A 16690-nucleotide genomic window follows, 5' to 3' on the forward strand; every position below is an offset into this window, starting at 1 on the left:
CCTTAACGAGCCACATGAACGTGGGGGGGGGGGTGCATGCTCTCGCTCTCCTGGTTTGATACGCTATAAAATTGGATTTTGCAAATTCTATTCCTTCTGTACATTGTGCCCTCAGGACCATAGCTCTCTGGATAACCTGGCCTTACACAGACCTCAGCCACCCCCCAAGATGGTCAATGTCCATCCACTTCTAGCCCTTTCCCTGGGAAAGCGTATCATTCCCGTGCTCTACCTTCCAAAGCATCTCCTTGGGACTAGTGGTGCCCACATCAGCACTTGCTGCGTTCACTTGCACGCTGAGTGGTTTTACAAGTGGGACAATGAACCAGACATAGAGCTGATGACTGCAGTATACTCCAGTGAGTGCCCAGAGGGGCAGCAAAGCCTTTCAATGGAGGGCAAAGCCTGGGAACATCCTGTCTCCCGCCAGCACCACCCTGAGTGTTCCACTGTCCCTTTGGCCCAATAACAGAGTTGGTCCTCAGTAAATGTTTATTGAGTGAATGCATTCCTGAGTCATCCCTGCCTTGCCAGGTTTGCTCATTCATTCACTCAGCCACTCATTCAATCAGTGTTTCAGTCACCTTCTGTTGTGTGCCAACTATGTGCTAGGCACTCTACTAAGTACTGAAAGTGCAGAGAGGCATTAGATTCACACTCTGCCTCAAAGAACCTCATTCCAACAGGGGAGACAGAAATATGCACGATCACTTTGCAACGAAATGAGTGCAACTGTGCAGATGTGACAAGGCGTCCAGGAGAGCAGGCCTGGTGGATGGGAGGGACAAGGTGTATAAGGGGTAGAGGAGGGATCAGGAAAGACCCCCTGGGTGGGGGAGGCCAGCAAGTCCCCCTGAGGTACGAAGGCTGGAGAGCAGTGTCGGCAACAGTTTGCCCTGAAGGTCCACGGCCAGCAGTCTTTTCAGAACAGACGATGTCACCTCTCAGCACAGCTTTCCACCAAAGCTTCTTGCTCTGGCTTCTGGGGTGACACTTGGACCAAGGGGAAGAACACCTGGCTCCTGAGTCTGATTGCTTGACCCCCTTCCCTTTTCTTTCCTTTGCCAGCAACTTCTAGGTGGGCTCAAGAAAGTCGGAGTGCAGTCTCCACTTTTGTCCTCCAGAGTCCACGGTCCAGTTAGGAACGCTGCTCCCCTGTTCACTACCCAGTGAACTTCATCACCTTCCATCCTTCCTAGGACAGAGTGCTCCTTGAGTACAGATTTCGAATACAACCCTCAGATAGGACAGTTTTCAAGGAACTTCAAAATGCAGATGGCCTCCTGGGTAGGCCTCAGGTTCCAGATCAACCAGAAGTCATTTAGAAACACTGTGAACTCTGTGACTAGCACTCACAGCCAGTACCTACCTTATATCTGAACAAGTGTCCATTTCTTTACGTTCCTTTTGGTTGAAAGAAAAGTCTGGGATGGGCAGACTTAGGGCGAGGTCCTTCCAAAGCTAGGTTCTTGCTAACAAGCTCACAGAAGCACCACGTCAAATGGGACTTGGATTTAATACTTGGTTCAAACTACTGATTTTATCGATAAGGAAACTGAGGTCAGGGGAAGTTCCAAGTAGCTCTGAACTAAAGCAACTCGTGGGTGGCAGAACTGGAGCCCAGCGTCTTGCCACTCAGGCCCTGTGCCTCCCACCACACTTTATCATCGGCATCAGAGCAGTAACTTCAATTAAAATTGATCGGGCATGGTCATCTACGCAACAAGCATTGTACCAGGTGTCGTGGGATACGGCACCAGTGGAGAGTGCAGAGCCCTGGTCTTTAAGTATATTGTGGTCCAGTCAGGGTCAAAACTCCTGTTTGTTAAACTCACGTTCAATGGCGAATGACATTGTTGTGGCGTAGAGAGGTGTAAGTAGCTACAAACTCCGGAGAGTTCTTTTGAAAACTGGTATTTGAACCAGGACATGCACAACACGCTGAAATGGGCGAAGACGTGGTAGACGGCTCCTGATATGCTCTGTCTCTGGAACCTACTTGGAAATCAAGGACTCTCTAAAAGCCCTACTTCCACTACGATTTTGACCATCATTCTTGCATTTTATTCCTAAATAAAATAGAAGTTTTGGCTTCCTTTTTCTTCTTCTTTTCCATTTTCCTGGGATGGGTGGTATTGTTTAAAGCTGTGAGCACACACGTGAGTACACACACTCCTTTGCACGCACGCTTATGCGCTCACAGGCACGCTCTTGCACACGTACACATGCGTGCGTGTGCACGCGCACACCCACGGACACACACACACTAGGAGCTTCCTTTTCAGGAAGGAACAGCAGCAGTTCACATGAAGAATCCTGCACCATAAACTCTTCTTCAGCTAGATTACATGCGGGACAAGTGCTGACTTTCAATTTATGCCTCTGACATGAGTCATTGAGTGCTCTGATTCTCAGTTTATTTGTCCTGTCTTCAGTACAATGGATTGAATGCAGGGTTATCCAGCCATGACGTGGCGCCTTGATGCCTCCAATATGGGGCTGATGAAACCTGAGCGCCTGCTGGCGCTGTCTTCCAGGAATACGAAAATTTGATTTGGGCTGGAGCCAGCCTCCCTCCTGCTCTGGAACCTGGGTGGAACATCTAGGGGAAACACTCAGGTCATTCACTGCAGCCTGGGGTATTTGCATAATACCTGATCTCTCGGGATCTGGCCTCAGATGTCGCTTACATAGCTTATCACAGTGATGAATTTTGCTTTCACATTTTCCATCCCCCGTCTTTTGAAGCGTCATACAGAACTATGGTTCCATCGTTAAAGGTTCAGAAGATAACTGTATTCATTTCTAAATTAATGTTTCAGATTTCCAAGCTTGCCTGGGTGCATCTCTCTGGAGATCCGGGACAGCCCCCCCCCCCCCCCCCAAGCCACCTCCCAGACCTCCCAGGTGATGCTCCCGGGAGCATTTGCAACCCTCACTGTGACTGCAGCTGATAAGTAAATCTCCAATGTGCTCGAATTTCCGCCAAGCTCACATCTCGCCACAGAAAGCAAGGTCAAGTGGACTCTCTCATTTGTAAGGACACCCATCCAGGCTCAAGAAGACGTTCCTTAAACAGATACCATCTTTTAAAAACTCCAGGAAGCCAAGCGTTAAGCAAACGTGGAACTTGAGACTTTCTCTCTTGGTTCCCTATTACGAGCATTGACTGTGTGTTTTGCAATTGCATTCGTGTGCACACTCACACATGCACATGCAAGGGCACACACACGTTCAGAGTGGACTCCTGTCCGAGGTGTGCGGATTCCCAGCGGCCCCAAAAAACAGCACTAGGTATTGACATTGGTGGGTAGGTTAACAGGATATTCTGGACAGGCCTGTGGAATAAGATACCTCCCAGCCACCAGAGTAAACTACCAAAAAAAAAAAAAAAAAAAAAAAAAAAAAAGCAAATGAGGAAAACAGTCCTTTCAAAACACATCTGATATCCTAGCTCCCTATGCACAGAGATGACCACATTCTTCCAGAACCAGAACCATGGAAGGTGCTTAGACTTACAGGTTAAAAGAAAATCATAGCTCTGCTCCTGGACTCCCATGCTGTTTTGTCATTGTCTTCCTGCATTGGCCTGGGAAAAATAATTACATCTTTCTGAGCCTCAGTTTCCCCCTCTGTGGAGTGAGAAGTTTTATGAAATGTCATCTCAGATCCTTTGTAGTTACCAAATCATGGGAAATCTCTCCACAACAGATTTTTAACCCCTCGGGGCCATGGGTCATTCTAAATATCTGTTGTAAATGCGGACCTCCTGTCTAGAAATAAATGCAAAGGCATAGAAACACACAGAGTTTATGCAGAGAGTGTGAGAGAGGATTCAGAGAATTCTGGAGCCTGCGCTGGGGGACATGCTTATAACTCTCAGAGGGCATCTCTAAAGACAGTCTCTCTGAAAAAGAAGTGAAAGATAAATCACATGGGGGAGATTTGGGTGGTGGCTCGGGAGGATTGTGCTGGATCTCCAGACAGACACAGCGTGCCTATGGTCCCATCTGCCTCATCAGAGACTGTGTCTTGTGAAAGCATAGACTCAGAAGCTGTTCGACTGCTAGAACCTTCAGAGACCAAGGGGTCTAAATCTTGTATTTCACCGGCTAAAGTAAGCGGATCCGCCGTGACTGGCTCAGCGACAGGTCAGAGATGAAAGTCCCAAGCTTGGGGGCTTGCCCCAGTGTCCTCTTGATTAGTGACATTGGCCTGCAGTAGGTGACACCCCAGGGCGAGTATCCAAGGAGGGAGGCCACACCCATTAATTGTCAGCTCAGCGGTGCGGTACTGTGAAAAGCAGCACCACTGAGACAATTATGGGGCGCCTGGGTGGCTCAGCTGGTTAAAGCATCCGACTTCAGCTCAGGTCATGATCTCATGGTCCGTGAGTTCGAGCCCCATGTCAGGCTCTGTGCTGCCAGCTCAGGGCCTGGAGCCTTCTTTGAATTCTGTCTTCCTCTCTCACTGCCCCTCCCCTACCCACACTCTGTCTCTGTCTCTCGAAAAAATGAATAAACGTTAAAAAAAATTAAAAGAAAAACAGAGACAATTACAAAAATGACAGACAGCATGGAGGGTGACGCGCTAGGCACTTTATGAGAGCGGTTCCATTTACTCTCTGCAGCAATTTCATGAAGTAAGTAGTGTCCTTACCATTGTCACTTACTCCAGGAGTCGCGAAGCTGCAACTCCAAAATGGGAGTTTGTAAGATCGTGCTCTCAAGACTCCCAGGACTCTTGTCAGTCCGTCTGTCTGTTCTCTCCTGGAGCACACCCAAGCTGCTCTGTGCTTCCTGTTGCTCAAAGGCCTTCATTGCCACTGAGCAGCGTGGGTGAGGGACAGTGAGCCTGGGATCTTGGGGTCTGAGACGCCCCGGCTGGTGGCTCCATCCCAGGTAAGGTGGGGTTTGGCTCAGCAGCTCTTTACTTCTTCCATTTACTTCCTGCTTCTCTGGCATCCCCTTTCCATGGGGCATTAAGTGCTCCGACCAGAGGCATTTTATAGCGATGTATAAATTGCTTTATAGCAATCGGCCCATTATTCTTTACAATAATTTGCGTTTTATTTCCAAATAAAATAACAGTTTGTGAACCTTTTTCTTCTTTTCCTTTTTGGGTTCACAGTCCCGATTTTGTTGTACCAAGTTCACCAACTCCACACATGCACTCATTAATGGAATAGGAGAGCTTCCTATTCAGAGGTGCGTGGGGCTCAGCGCTCAGCACAGTCACATTGTTTTCTTTTTTCCCCTTTGACTGTTAACAACACAAAACTGTGATAAAAATCTTGGTTTGTATCCAGTTATCCAAATGCTTGTGGTGGATCACTTGTGTGTGGCCTTTGTTACTCCCCAGATATGATTCCCTGCCTTGGGAAGAGTCAAGAGTGGTTTGGCGACAGGGGGAGAATCCTTCACGGCCATGATGTGTCCTGTGTGCCAGGGCCTGGAGAGGCAGAGGCGAGGGTGACACAACCTTGACCTCTTGGCAGCCTCTGTCACTTGCCTGTATCTTGCATTCACTTAGATCCCTGACTAAAGTGCGGGAGGGGACCAAACCGTGGGAGGAACAGAAACCAGAGATCTGGGCTAGGCAGGACCCTCCCTGCTAACCTCAGAACTGCCATGGTGTCTTCTTGGTTTCCTGTCACTTGCCAGAAGGAATGGCGTTTTAGTCGGTTTCTTGGTGGGTCAGATACCATGGCCTTTGGGTGGGTCTGACCCAGGTTGGCTCAGTGGGAATGTGCCCAATGTTTGGGTTGCCCTAGGGTCTGCTCAGGGCATGGGAAGTTCAGGGCCACCTGGTGGGTCAGCCCTGCTCTGCTGATGACAGTGGTGGTGGGAGGAGTTGAGGCTTGCCAAGAGGCTGGGGTTCTAGAAAGCATATGTATTGTGGACTTTCTTGTCAGGGTTGTGGAGCGTCATCCTTCTGCCCCCTCAGCCCTGGCTTTGGGGGCTTTTGGTCAGGCCCACGAGTCCCAAGGAGCCTCACCTCTTAGCCCAGGGTCCTGCTGGTCAGGGAGGATGCACATGAAATGGGTGGGGGTGGGGGGTGGGGAGCAGTGATTTCAGCCCAAAGTTACTGCCATCCACAGTACTTAGTTTTTTCCCCTTAAAGCAAAATCAAAATGGTGGCCAACATCAAGCCTTCTTGGTAGCTAATGATAGAGAATGTGACCTTTCAATTCACAGAAAACGATGTACTGAAACATTGGGGGAAAGCTTATAATAAAAAAGATAGTAACCTCTTGATAAACAGCTAGCATTCTTTGGAAGGATCCCAGCACATCAAAACTTCTGTTATTCTGCAACAAGAAATGATCTATCGATGCTCTGTACACATTACATATTTTAGTCCTTATAACACATTCAAAAGTTTGGGGTTCCTAACCCTTTTCATCACTGGGGAAACAACATTGTCAGAAGTTTGAGTGAAAGGCTCCCAGCCAGGAATCAGTAGGGCCGGGACTGAGCCACGGGTTTATCCGGTGTGATGGGTCCTCAGGTCTCCATCCCCAGCCTTTCTCCTCAGGGGAGCCGTCCACACGGAAGCCCCCAGGGGAACGCTTTGCACAGGAAGAGTAGATGTTAGCTCCTGTCCTCATGTGGGTGGCGGTGCTCACTCTTGTTTATGCGTATCTCTTACCCAACCTGCCCAAGGACCCTGTGGACAGCTGGATTCTTCTGTGAGCCCGCTGTGCGGACATAAAGTACGGCCTCGGAGGGTGGAGTAAGGCCAGTTTCTGGTTCTTCGCTCTAGAGATACACAGCGAAACCTTCTGGTTCAAGGCCAGGGCTCTGCCCGCCTGAGCCCACGGCCCAGGGTCCTGGACATCTGCGGCACTGAGCACGCCTGGCCGTGTTTCCGTTTTCGGTTTTGTGCGCTTGCCTCGCTACTACAACACATTTACCATAGTTTTCTTTTTCCCGTTTGAGGAAACAGTATGGTTTCTTCAGGTCTTTGCCTCGAATCTGTTGTGCTGTGTGATGTCCCGACATCCTCCATGGAAGTCTTAGGAAAGAGCCCTGGGCTTGGGGAGGCTTGAAATGCCCTCCTGCTATACCTTGGGGCTCCTCCCTTTGGCCTGGAATCCCGTAACTAGCCAGAAGGAATATAAATGAGTTGTTTGATGACCTCACGTATTTCCTCCACACTTGCTTTTGCTACCGTGTGAGGCTTGGAGGGTCCTGGGAGCTATAAGACAATTATGATCCCAGAGGCATTTCAGCATGGTGGGAAAGAGGGTGATGTGAACCGTGTCTTAGGGGTGCAGAATGGGGAAGGGGGACTCTTAGCAAACTGTCAAGTTGCTGGGTGGGATGATATTTTGAAATGTTAATTGAAGTTTCCTCTTTCACCCCAGATTTCTTTGTTCCTTTTTCTACTCTTCCTATTCAAACAAGACCTTTCTGCGGGTACCACTTTGCCCAGACCCCTCCCCAGGGAATGCACCCTCCCCTGCGCTGGGAACAAAGGCTGTAGATGGCTCACAGCTGAGTCATTTGCTGGACATCACCCTTTGCTGCCAGGAACTGCCTCGTTCAAGCTTACGTGCCCACGGATGGCGCCCGTGCTCATTTGACTGACCGAGGCAGGAATGCAGAAGCTCGGCCTCCTCACCCCAATTGGAGCCAAACCTGATGGGCTATTTCAATTCCAGAGTGCCTCTCAGGGTTGGCTGAGGGTAGCCTCCATCGCAACCTCGCTGAAAGTCAGCTTTTCCTCCTGAGATGTGCTGTCTGTCTTCTTTCCAGGGGACCTTCTCAGGAACACTCCCTGATAAACCTTCTGCATGCAATCTTCCACCTCAGGCTGTTTCCAGGAAACTTCTAAGGCAGTTGACACAGGAAATAGTTGTGAAAAAGTGGGCTCTAGATGGAAAACTGGAGAAGTGTGTGTGGCAGGTTGACAGCGAGGACGCCATCACTGGTGGTGGGGATGGTGCTGGAAAGGCTGAGGGAAAATGGTGAGCTGGAGGTGAGACCGAGTGATTGTGGCTGAGAGCTCCTCAGCTTGAGGAGAGCAGGAGGCTGAGGTGAGGTTCACCAGTTTAAGGTGAACTGTGAAAGCCCGAGTGCCTCCTTGGCAGCTTGTGAGAAAATCCCAGTGTTCTCCAGCAGGTCAACTGGAGTGCCAGTCATAATCTTACGTATAGCAGAGTTTTGGAGAAGGTTAAATTCTCAGGTCTCCAAAGTCGGGGTCCGAATAGAGAATTGGTGAGACCCCGATACTTGGGATGGGTACCTGGACAATTAAGAACCTTGCACCTTGGGGCGCTTGAGTGGCTCAGGTAGTTGAGCATCTGACCCTTGATTTCAGCTCAAGTCATCGTCCCAGGGTCATGGGATCAAGCCCTGCATCGGGCTCTATACTGAGCTTGGAGTCAGCTTGGGATTCTCTCTCTCTCTCTCTCTCTCTCTCTGCCACTCCCCCACATGCATTTGTGTTCTCTTTCTCTCTTAAAACTAACTAACTAACTAAATGAATAACTTAACAAAACAAAGAGAAGCACAATGCTTAGTAGGCCTCTTTGGACTTTGGAGGCAGCATCTTCTGTCCCTGTAAATACTGCTTCAACCCATTTTTCTGGGTGATATGGAAGGCGGTCATCTTTGAGTAGGATCCAGGAAAGAAAGCGTCTGCAGCAGGTCAGGTGGTGGTGTAAGTGACCCTGCCATTTGTGTCATACAACCTGGTCGCCCCTATGGTCCTCACTGGTAGGAGTGGGACGGTATGCTCTCTATGGCACTACGGAGATGTATGGTGGCAAAAGACATCACATGGAGCTTATGGCAAGCCCCAGGAGAGTCAGAAGGTAACCCCTGACATTTTGGAGAAAGGCCATGTCTATCGGTGGCAGAAAGGTATGCATCATTTGAAAAGTAGCTCTTAGTAAGCTTCTCGGCCCTGGTAGAGTGGGGACATGTCACCATGGGATGTCAACTGCATGGCCAGGCTGGGTTCTGTCAGACCCACTGACTTATAAGATTGGGTGGACTCATCATAAGGGGAAGTGAGATATCTAGGCCTGGACATAAGCAGGGTCAGAGTGAATGAGGAAGTTGCACAGTTAGCTGGGCCCCATATCACCCAGCACTGTTTTCCGGTATTTTTCCCTCAGCTCACATCGATGGTCCGCTACGGGGCCAGGGCGACTTGATTCACCGGTGCGTGTAAATAATGGACTACGCCGCTCAGGGATGGCCTTGGAAGATGGCAGCCAGGAGCAGTCCTCCAGGGGACATATATCTGGGTAGGTCATCTAGTCATCTACTTTGTAGGGAAAGAGAATTGGCCAAAGATAAGAATATGTGCCATGTGAAACTTATGGCAAAGTGCATGAACGGGGGTGAAAGAGAAAGATTGGCATCTGGGAGACAGGAAGAAGCTTGAGGATAGGCTCCTAGGAGTTAGCAGAGTGTGAAGATACACATATCACAAGGTAATGCCCAGCAAAGTGCATTCACCATGGAGGAGGTAGCAAGCAAACAGAGTGACTTGGCCAGTCGACACCAGTTAGCCTGTCATCAGCCATCCCAGTGCAGGTACAACAGATACCATAGCAGCAGAGATGAAGGCTACACGTGAGCCCATTGGAATGAGCTTCCATTCACCAAGGCTATCTAAGTACAGTTACTGCTGAAGGCCAATCTGCTAGCAGAGACTAGCCATGAGCCCCCAGTGGTAGTAATAGACATTTAGTAAAATACTGACTACAGGGATCTTTTCTATAATAGAAGGGATACAAATGAATCTTGAGTGAGATCATCACATAGTCTTGGCATAGGTTTGCCTTTCCTGCCCACAGGAAAGCACCCAGCACCTGCCTAAGCCAGCACCACCATCCACCAACACAGGATTCTACGTAATATCAGTTCAGTCGAGGGACCCACTTTATTGAAATGGGGGCTCAGCAGTGGGCACATGGCCATGAAATCCACCATTTTCATCATATATGACATCATCTAGAAGCTGCCAGCCTGCCAGAGTGGTAGAAAAACCTCTTACGAATATAGCTAAGGTTCCAGATTAGAGATGATGCCTTATGAGTGCGGAGCATGATCTTCTATGACACAGAGTGCATGCCGTGTCGATGATGCTGTGGCCTTGGCAGGTAGAATACATGGCTCTGAGAACCAGAAGATAGCAGTAGGAGAGGTCTTTCTCACCATTGGTCCCAGTGACCAACAGAGGGAACTGTGCTTTCCGTCCTTGCCACATTGGCTTCTGCGGCTTCCAGGGGAAGAACGTCTTCACCAGAGGACACAGTAAGACACTTACAGAACTTTATACCCACTGCCTGGTCACTTGGAGTTTCTCATGACGATTAACAAGCAGACAGGAAGAGGAGTTTTCATCATGGTGGGCATGATTGACCCTAGTCATCAGGGAGGTTGGGTTGTAGATGCACAATGAGGCCAGGGAAGATGCTCCGAGGTTGCTCCAGAGAGTCTCTTCGTGCTCCTAACACAGGTGGACAAGTACAGGAGTCATATCCTGAGAAGAGACTGATAACCTGGGGTTCAGACCCCTCAGAGATGATGTCTGCGTCCCCCTACTAGGCCCCCTGCCTAGACCAGCAGAGGAGCAAGTAGAAGGAGTGGGGAGTCTTGAATTGGTGGCAGAGGGGGGGATGATGAGTGTCAGTCACAGCCTGAGATCAACTGCGGCAGGGGGCAGTTGTTTATTATAATCACCTTCTTTTCTAAGTTTCTCAGGCAACTGGTCCGACCAAAATCCTGGAGAAGAAGCTTCCCTGATGGGGCACACTCATGACAAGAAGCAACTTCATCCGTGGTGACTCTGGACCACGGGCACTGTGGGGCTCTGCTTGGAGGTCTCTTCAGGGCCAGGTTGTCCACCACTCAGCTGCCTTTCTGGGAACTGCCCTCAGCCTCAGGGAAGTGCCCCCCTGCAAGGTTCCTTCACCTCTCAGAGTGCAGTCCATGTCCGATGACTGGCCTGGGGGGTCCACATGCAATCTTGGCAAGAGTCATCCTCTCCCAGTGCTCAATTCCACCTTCCCCCACTTCCTCAAAGATGTGTCTTCTGAGAACACTCCCAGTAAACCCCCCTGGGTACAGTTTTGCATCTCAGACTCTTTCCATGGAACCCAAGCTGGCTTTCCAGTTCCAAAGCCAAGGGCTTTAGGATATTGGAAATGCCTCATGGAATATATAAGGTTTTGGGGTAAAAATAAGAGTAACAGTAGCTTCTCCCAAGCCAAAGCAAAACAAAACAAACCAAAAAAATAAAATTAGGGCAAAAAGGTTTCCCAGTAAATTTTCTTTTATTGTTACAGTGTAACCCTCTTTGTCCCTAATGATGTTCTTACTTTAAAATCTACTCTTTTCCCCCTTTGATATTAATATAGCTACTCTGGTTTTATTGGTAAAATTTACCTGGCAAGTCCAAAACTCTTCAATCTGTGGATTTCATCTTAGTTAATGTTAATCGCGGTCGAAAGCTTATTTTTCATGACAAATTCTTAAAGGAGCACCTGCTCCTAGCCCGGTGCTCTTAGCACTGTGGTGGTCTTCTGTGGGCCTGAGTGTGGGGTCTGTTTCCCTCACCCTCATAGGGGGCTGGATTCCTCTGGGGTCCCAGCTCTGTGGAAGAATGGTCTCCTGCCATACTCTCCACTTTGTAATGGGATGCGGGCTTTTCATAAAGGCCACGAAGATGAAAGTTCACCGGATTTGCTCTCAAGGCAAAAGTGATTTCAATAGTAGGCTTCTCACTTACAATTTTCCCTTAGATTTTGGCCTGATATTCATAAAGATGTTTTTAAGAATTACAAAAAATATATATCCAGAGTTCTTAGCTGTTTTCAGGATTTAGTCCGAACACTGGGCCTGCCATATTACTGGAAACAGAACTCCTAGTAGTAAATTTTTTAAGAAAGAAATTATTGATGATGGTAGACTTTTACCATCTACTCGCTCTGCATATGCAGAGAACTTGTTTAACTTATGTGATGGAAATATCCTCTTTAATGTGGGCATGATGGATTATAGGATTCTAAAACTCCATCCTGTTCATTTTAATTCATTTCATGAGACAAAGAGGGAGAGGAAAATTCTTCACTATTTATTGGATGGGTGCACATTACTAAACAATTTCAATAATTGATTTGCATTATACAGTCAAGACAATAAATTTGAAAATCAATGAAAGCCACTTACACAACCGCTTCGTGGAACAAATATGTAAGATGTGAATATTTATGATGGTAAGTCAGATTAAGTTGCTGAACACTTTTTTCTCATCTGTCGGCAATGATGCAAAGCTCTGGGAGTAAGCTATCAACTTTTTGTAGTGTGTTTTGATTAAGTATAAATAAACGAATCACATTTTCACGGTTATAAACTAGTTCATCAAATGGGGGAGGCAGTGCAAACAGCCTTCTTCTCTAGAAACATATGGTTAGCAGTGTAGGCTTATGAAAATTGTGTCATAGTTCAACATTTAAATTAAGGAAAACTTCCAAAGGCTAAGACATGATAACAGATTTTACAGCACCCATGACAAAGCTTCACGTTGATTTTTTTTTTTAAAAAAACTACGAAACTGACAACTAAGTTTTAATGCCTCGAAATTGTCCCCAAAGAACCTTGAGTTTGTTGTGTTCATTAACTTTTTAGGACTGTCCTTCCTGCTGTCCAAGTTCTAAACACAGGCTTTGCCTTTAGGATGCTTTTCTTTTTTGCCAAAATATAGGTGTGACATTTGGGGCAATTTTGTAAGGTTTTTGCTAGGGAACATAAAAGAAAGCCCATCTTTTCTTTTATGCTCCTTCTACCTTGGACTCCTGGTGCTTCCACACCCGGTGGAGATGGAGACCTCATGGAGGCTGAGGAAACGGACATACCTTGAATCCCTGCTTTTACGGCTGCTGGGTGGCAGATGGCGATTCTGCTCCGCCAAGTGGCAATTTCAAAACTTCTTTGTTCTTCCCCAGCCTCCCGACCCATTCCTTTCTCATCTCCGCCATGTCAGTGGATGACCCCAGTTTCCCTGAGCTTGGAGAAGCTTAGAGAAAGGCTCCATGCCCTCACTCGCATCATCCCATCTGCGTGCCGCCCCCCTCCCTCCTGAAGGCCCTCGGCAAGGTCAGTGTCCCGGATGGAATGTGTCTTGGGTTGTCCTGGGCTCTTTGCTGCCAGCCCATGAAGGCTTCCTCCTACAAGGTCAGCTCTGTAGTTTCTGTTGGGACATTTCCATTAGCGTGTGACTCAGTGGAAGGAAATACACAAGCCGCGCCAGCCACCCATCTGACTCCTTAGCGAACTTCAGTGACCATGTCTGTGCTCTCCACCGCCTCTCCTCCCCTCTTTAACCCACTCCAGTCAAAGCTGTGGTGAAGCCCACTCTCTAGGAAGCTACTTTGTCACCGACAACCTTCATTTTAGCAAATCCAGCCGTCAAAACTTTCTCCCCTTGGACCGTATCTCGCATCCCCTCCTTTCTTTTGGAGATGCTCTCCCCACGGACTTGTGCAGCACAGATAGCCTCACACTTGCTTCCCTCCTTGGGCTCCCAGCTGCTGATTCCCGGACATCATTAGTGATTCCCTATATGAATTTCCTGCTGCTGCTGTGAAAAATTACCACAGACTTAGTGGCTTCAACAGCATGAGTTTATTATCTTACAGTTCTGTAGAGTACAAGTCCAACAAGGATCTCTCTGGGCTAAAGTCAAGGTGTGGACAGAGCTGCATTCCCTTTGGAGGCTCCTGGGGAGAGTCTGCTCCCTGGCTTTTCCAGCATCTATAGGTCACCCAATTACTCGACACGTGACCCCTTTCTCCACCTTCAAAACCAGAAGCATGGCATCTTCTCTCCGGTCTGATCTCTGCTTCTGTTCTTGCATTTTTCTCTGACCCTACCTTCTCTGCCCCCCTCTGATAAGGACCCTTGTGATTATGTTTGGCTCACCCAGGCATCCCAGGATAGTCTCCCCATCTCAACCTCCTTACCATCAATCACATCTGCAAAGTCCCCTTTACCCTGTGAGCTAAGATACTCACCAGTTCTGGGGATTAGGACATGGACATCTGAACAAGGGGGAGCCCTTATTCAGGCCACCACACACCCTCTCCTTAGGTTCACTTGTTAATTTTTCCATACCCCAAACTTGGCCCTTGCTTCTCCTCTTCTCCATCCACATTCTCTGAGAAGATCTCTCTGAGATGTCAAATGCCATGTTTAAACGGATGACCTCCTCCTACGGGGTGCCTGGGTGGCTCAGTCAGTTAAACGGCTGACTTCAGCTCAGGTCATGATCTTGCCGTCCGTGAGTTCGAGCCCCACGTCGGGCTCTGTGCTGACAGCTCAGAGCCTGGAGCCTGTTTCAGATTCTGTGTCTCCCTCTCTCTGACTCTCCCCCATTCATGCTCTGTCTCTCTCTGTCTCAAAAACAAATAAACGTTAAAAAATTTTTTTTTAAAAATAAACAGATGACCTCCAACTCATATTTCCAGTCTTGACCTCACCTCTGAGCTGCGGGTGTGAATCTGCATCCAGTCTGCCTATGTTGTCCATACAACTCACTTGGATGTTTAGTAATGATCTTAAATCTGCCATATCCACAAGACACTCTTTATTTCTTCCCTAAACTTGTTGTTCCTAGCTTCTTCTAGTAAATGGCTCCACTGTCTGTTACCCAGATCAAAAACCCAACAGTCATTCTATGTTCTTCTTCTGTTTTACCCCCTTCCACGATTAATCTATGAGCAAAACATTCCCTCTGCCATCACTCTATTCCAGACTCCACCTTGGCCAGTCTGGGCTCATGAAATAGCCTCCTCGCTCGTCTACTGGACCCCTCTCCCTCTCCAGTCTACCCCCCACCTAAGAGCCAATGTTCAAAACAGCATTTTAATTACAGAGTATTTCAAGCAATCCAAAAAGTACAGAGAACAATAGAATGAGTGTCCAGGTGGCCACCACCCAGGCACGGCTGTGTTAACATTTTGCTTCATATATATTGTTTTTCAAGAAGTAAAACGTCATATGTTTTTGAAATCTTCTACTTAGCCCGCTTTCGCCCTGTTCCCCTTTCTCGTTCCACTTCCCAGAGGAAACCAACATCCTGCAAATGTCGCATGTCCTTCCTCATGCGCATTTATACTGCACCACACATGTGGTTTCATAAATGATGAATAGTATGGTGTGATGTGTCTTTATGCTCCACAGAAGTGTTTTGCATTCTGTGTTTCTGTGGCTTCACGTTTTTTTAGGGTTATTTGAAGTGTATTCATGGTGATAGACATAAATTTAGGTCATCCATTTTAATAAATTTGAATAACTCACTTAATAAAATAAGCATAAGTGTGTCATTACATGAACATAGCATAATAGAGCAGATCATTTTGCTATTGTTAGAGATTTACTAGCAAAATTTTGCCAGTGAAATACTGCAACAGTGAACATCTCTGTGCACATGTGGGAGAAATTGTTGTATAAAAATCGTAGATTTTATATTTATTTATTTATTTATTTATTTATTTAATGTCTTACTTATTTTTGAGAGAGAGAGAAAGAGAAACAGAGTACTAGCAGGGGAGGGGCAGAGAGAGACGGAGACACAGAATCTGAAGCAGGCTCCAGGCCCTGAGCTCTCAACCCAGAGCCCGACCTGGGGCTCGAACTCATGAACTGCGAGATCATGACCTGAGCTGAAGTCAGATGCTCAACCGACTGAGCCACCCAGGCGCCCCGAACACTTATAAATTTTAAAGTAGCTGAGCTTATCGATCTTTTGTCAAATGCCAGTGCTTTTGTAACTTAAGAAATCTCAATGTTATGAAGAGGATATTTATATTTGTTTTTGCCAAAACTTTGTCTTTAAATTGAGGTCTTTAGTCATCCTGGAACGTGTGTGTGTGTGTGTGTGTGTGTGTGTGTGTGTCTGTGTGGGCGTGGCCATGTTTCCTATGGTTAGCCAATTGTTCCATTCCCACTTAATGACTATTCTTGCCTTTACCTTCTGAATTGTAATGCCACTTTGTAGAATACCGTGTTCCTAAAAGAGACGCTATAGCAGAGATTGTGGAGAGCCGGTCTGGGTGCAGAGCCCAGTTCCACTACTGAGCAGGGAGACCATCCTCTCCAAGTCGTATAATCTCTCTGGATTGCTACCCTACCTCCTCTCCTCTGCGAAAAGGAGATGATATTAATAAGTGTCTTTGGGGGGATTAAATGAGCAAGACTGGACTTTGAGTCTTCTGTGCATAACTTGGTATGTAATAATAAATGTTAACTTTCATGTTTCAATTATTATTATTTTTATTTCAAGTGTGAGTCTCCCTCGGGACAAGCAATTTAATTATTATAACTTTATGGTAATCTTGATATGAGAGGTCAAATGCTGATATTTGTCAGCTTGTTGGGCTTGGAGGAAAAAATATATGGAGATTTTGATTAAAAATGAATTGAATTTACAGATTTGTTTGAGAGAATTGATATATATTGTTGAGGCTTTCTACATGTAAGCATGACACATTTCTCTATGTATTTTGGTCTTCATGTCTTTGAATAACGCTGTGCAATGTTTCTCATAAATGTTTTATACATCTTTTTTTATTAAAAATTTTTTTAATGTTTTATTTATTTTTGACAGAGAGAGAGACAGAGCATGAGCGGGGGAGGGGCAGAGAGAGAGAGGGAGACACAGAATCCAA

At 47.1% G+C, this 16690-nt stretch overlaps 1 long non-coding RNA gene across 1 annotated transcript; it reads left to right on the top strand.

Annotated features, from left to right (window-relative positions):
- The first annotated feature begins 7250 nt into the window (after positions 1 to 7250).
- On the top strand, positions 7251 to 14221 carry LOC128311324 (uncharacterized). The gene is made up of 3 exons (XR_008289708.1): positions 7251 to 9259; positions 10121 to 10274; positions 10717 to 14221. It is a non-coding gene; the product is annotated as an uncharacterized LOC128311324 (long non-coding RNA).
- Positions 14222 to 16690: the final 2469 nt, after the last annotated feature.

Source organism: Acinonyx jubatus, chromosome A3, assembly GCF_027475565.1.
Source record: "Acinonyx jubatus isolate Ajub_Pintada_27869175 chromosome A3, VMU_Ajub_asm_v1.0, whole genome shotgun sequence".
Taxonomy (NCBI): domain Eukaryota; kingdom Metazoa; phylum Chordata; class Mammalia; order Carnivora; family Felidae; genus Acinonyx; species Acinonyx jubatus.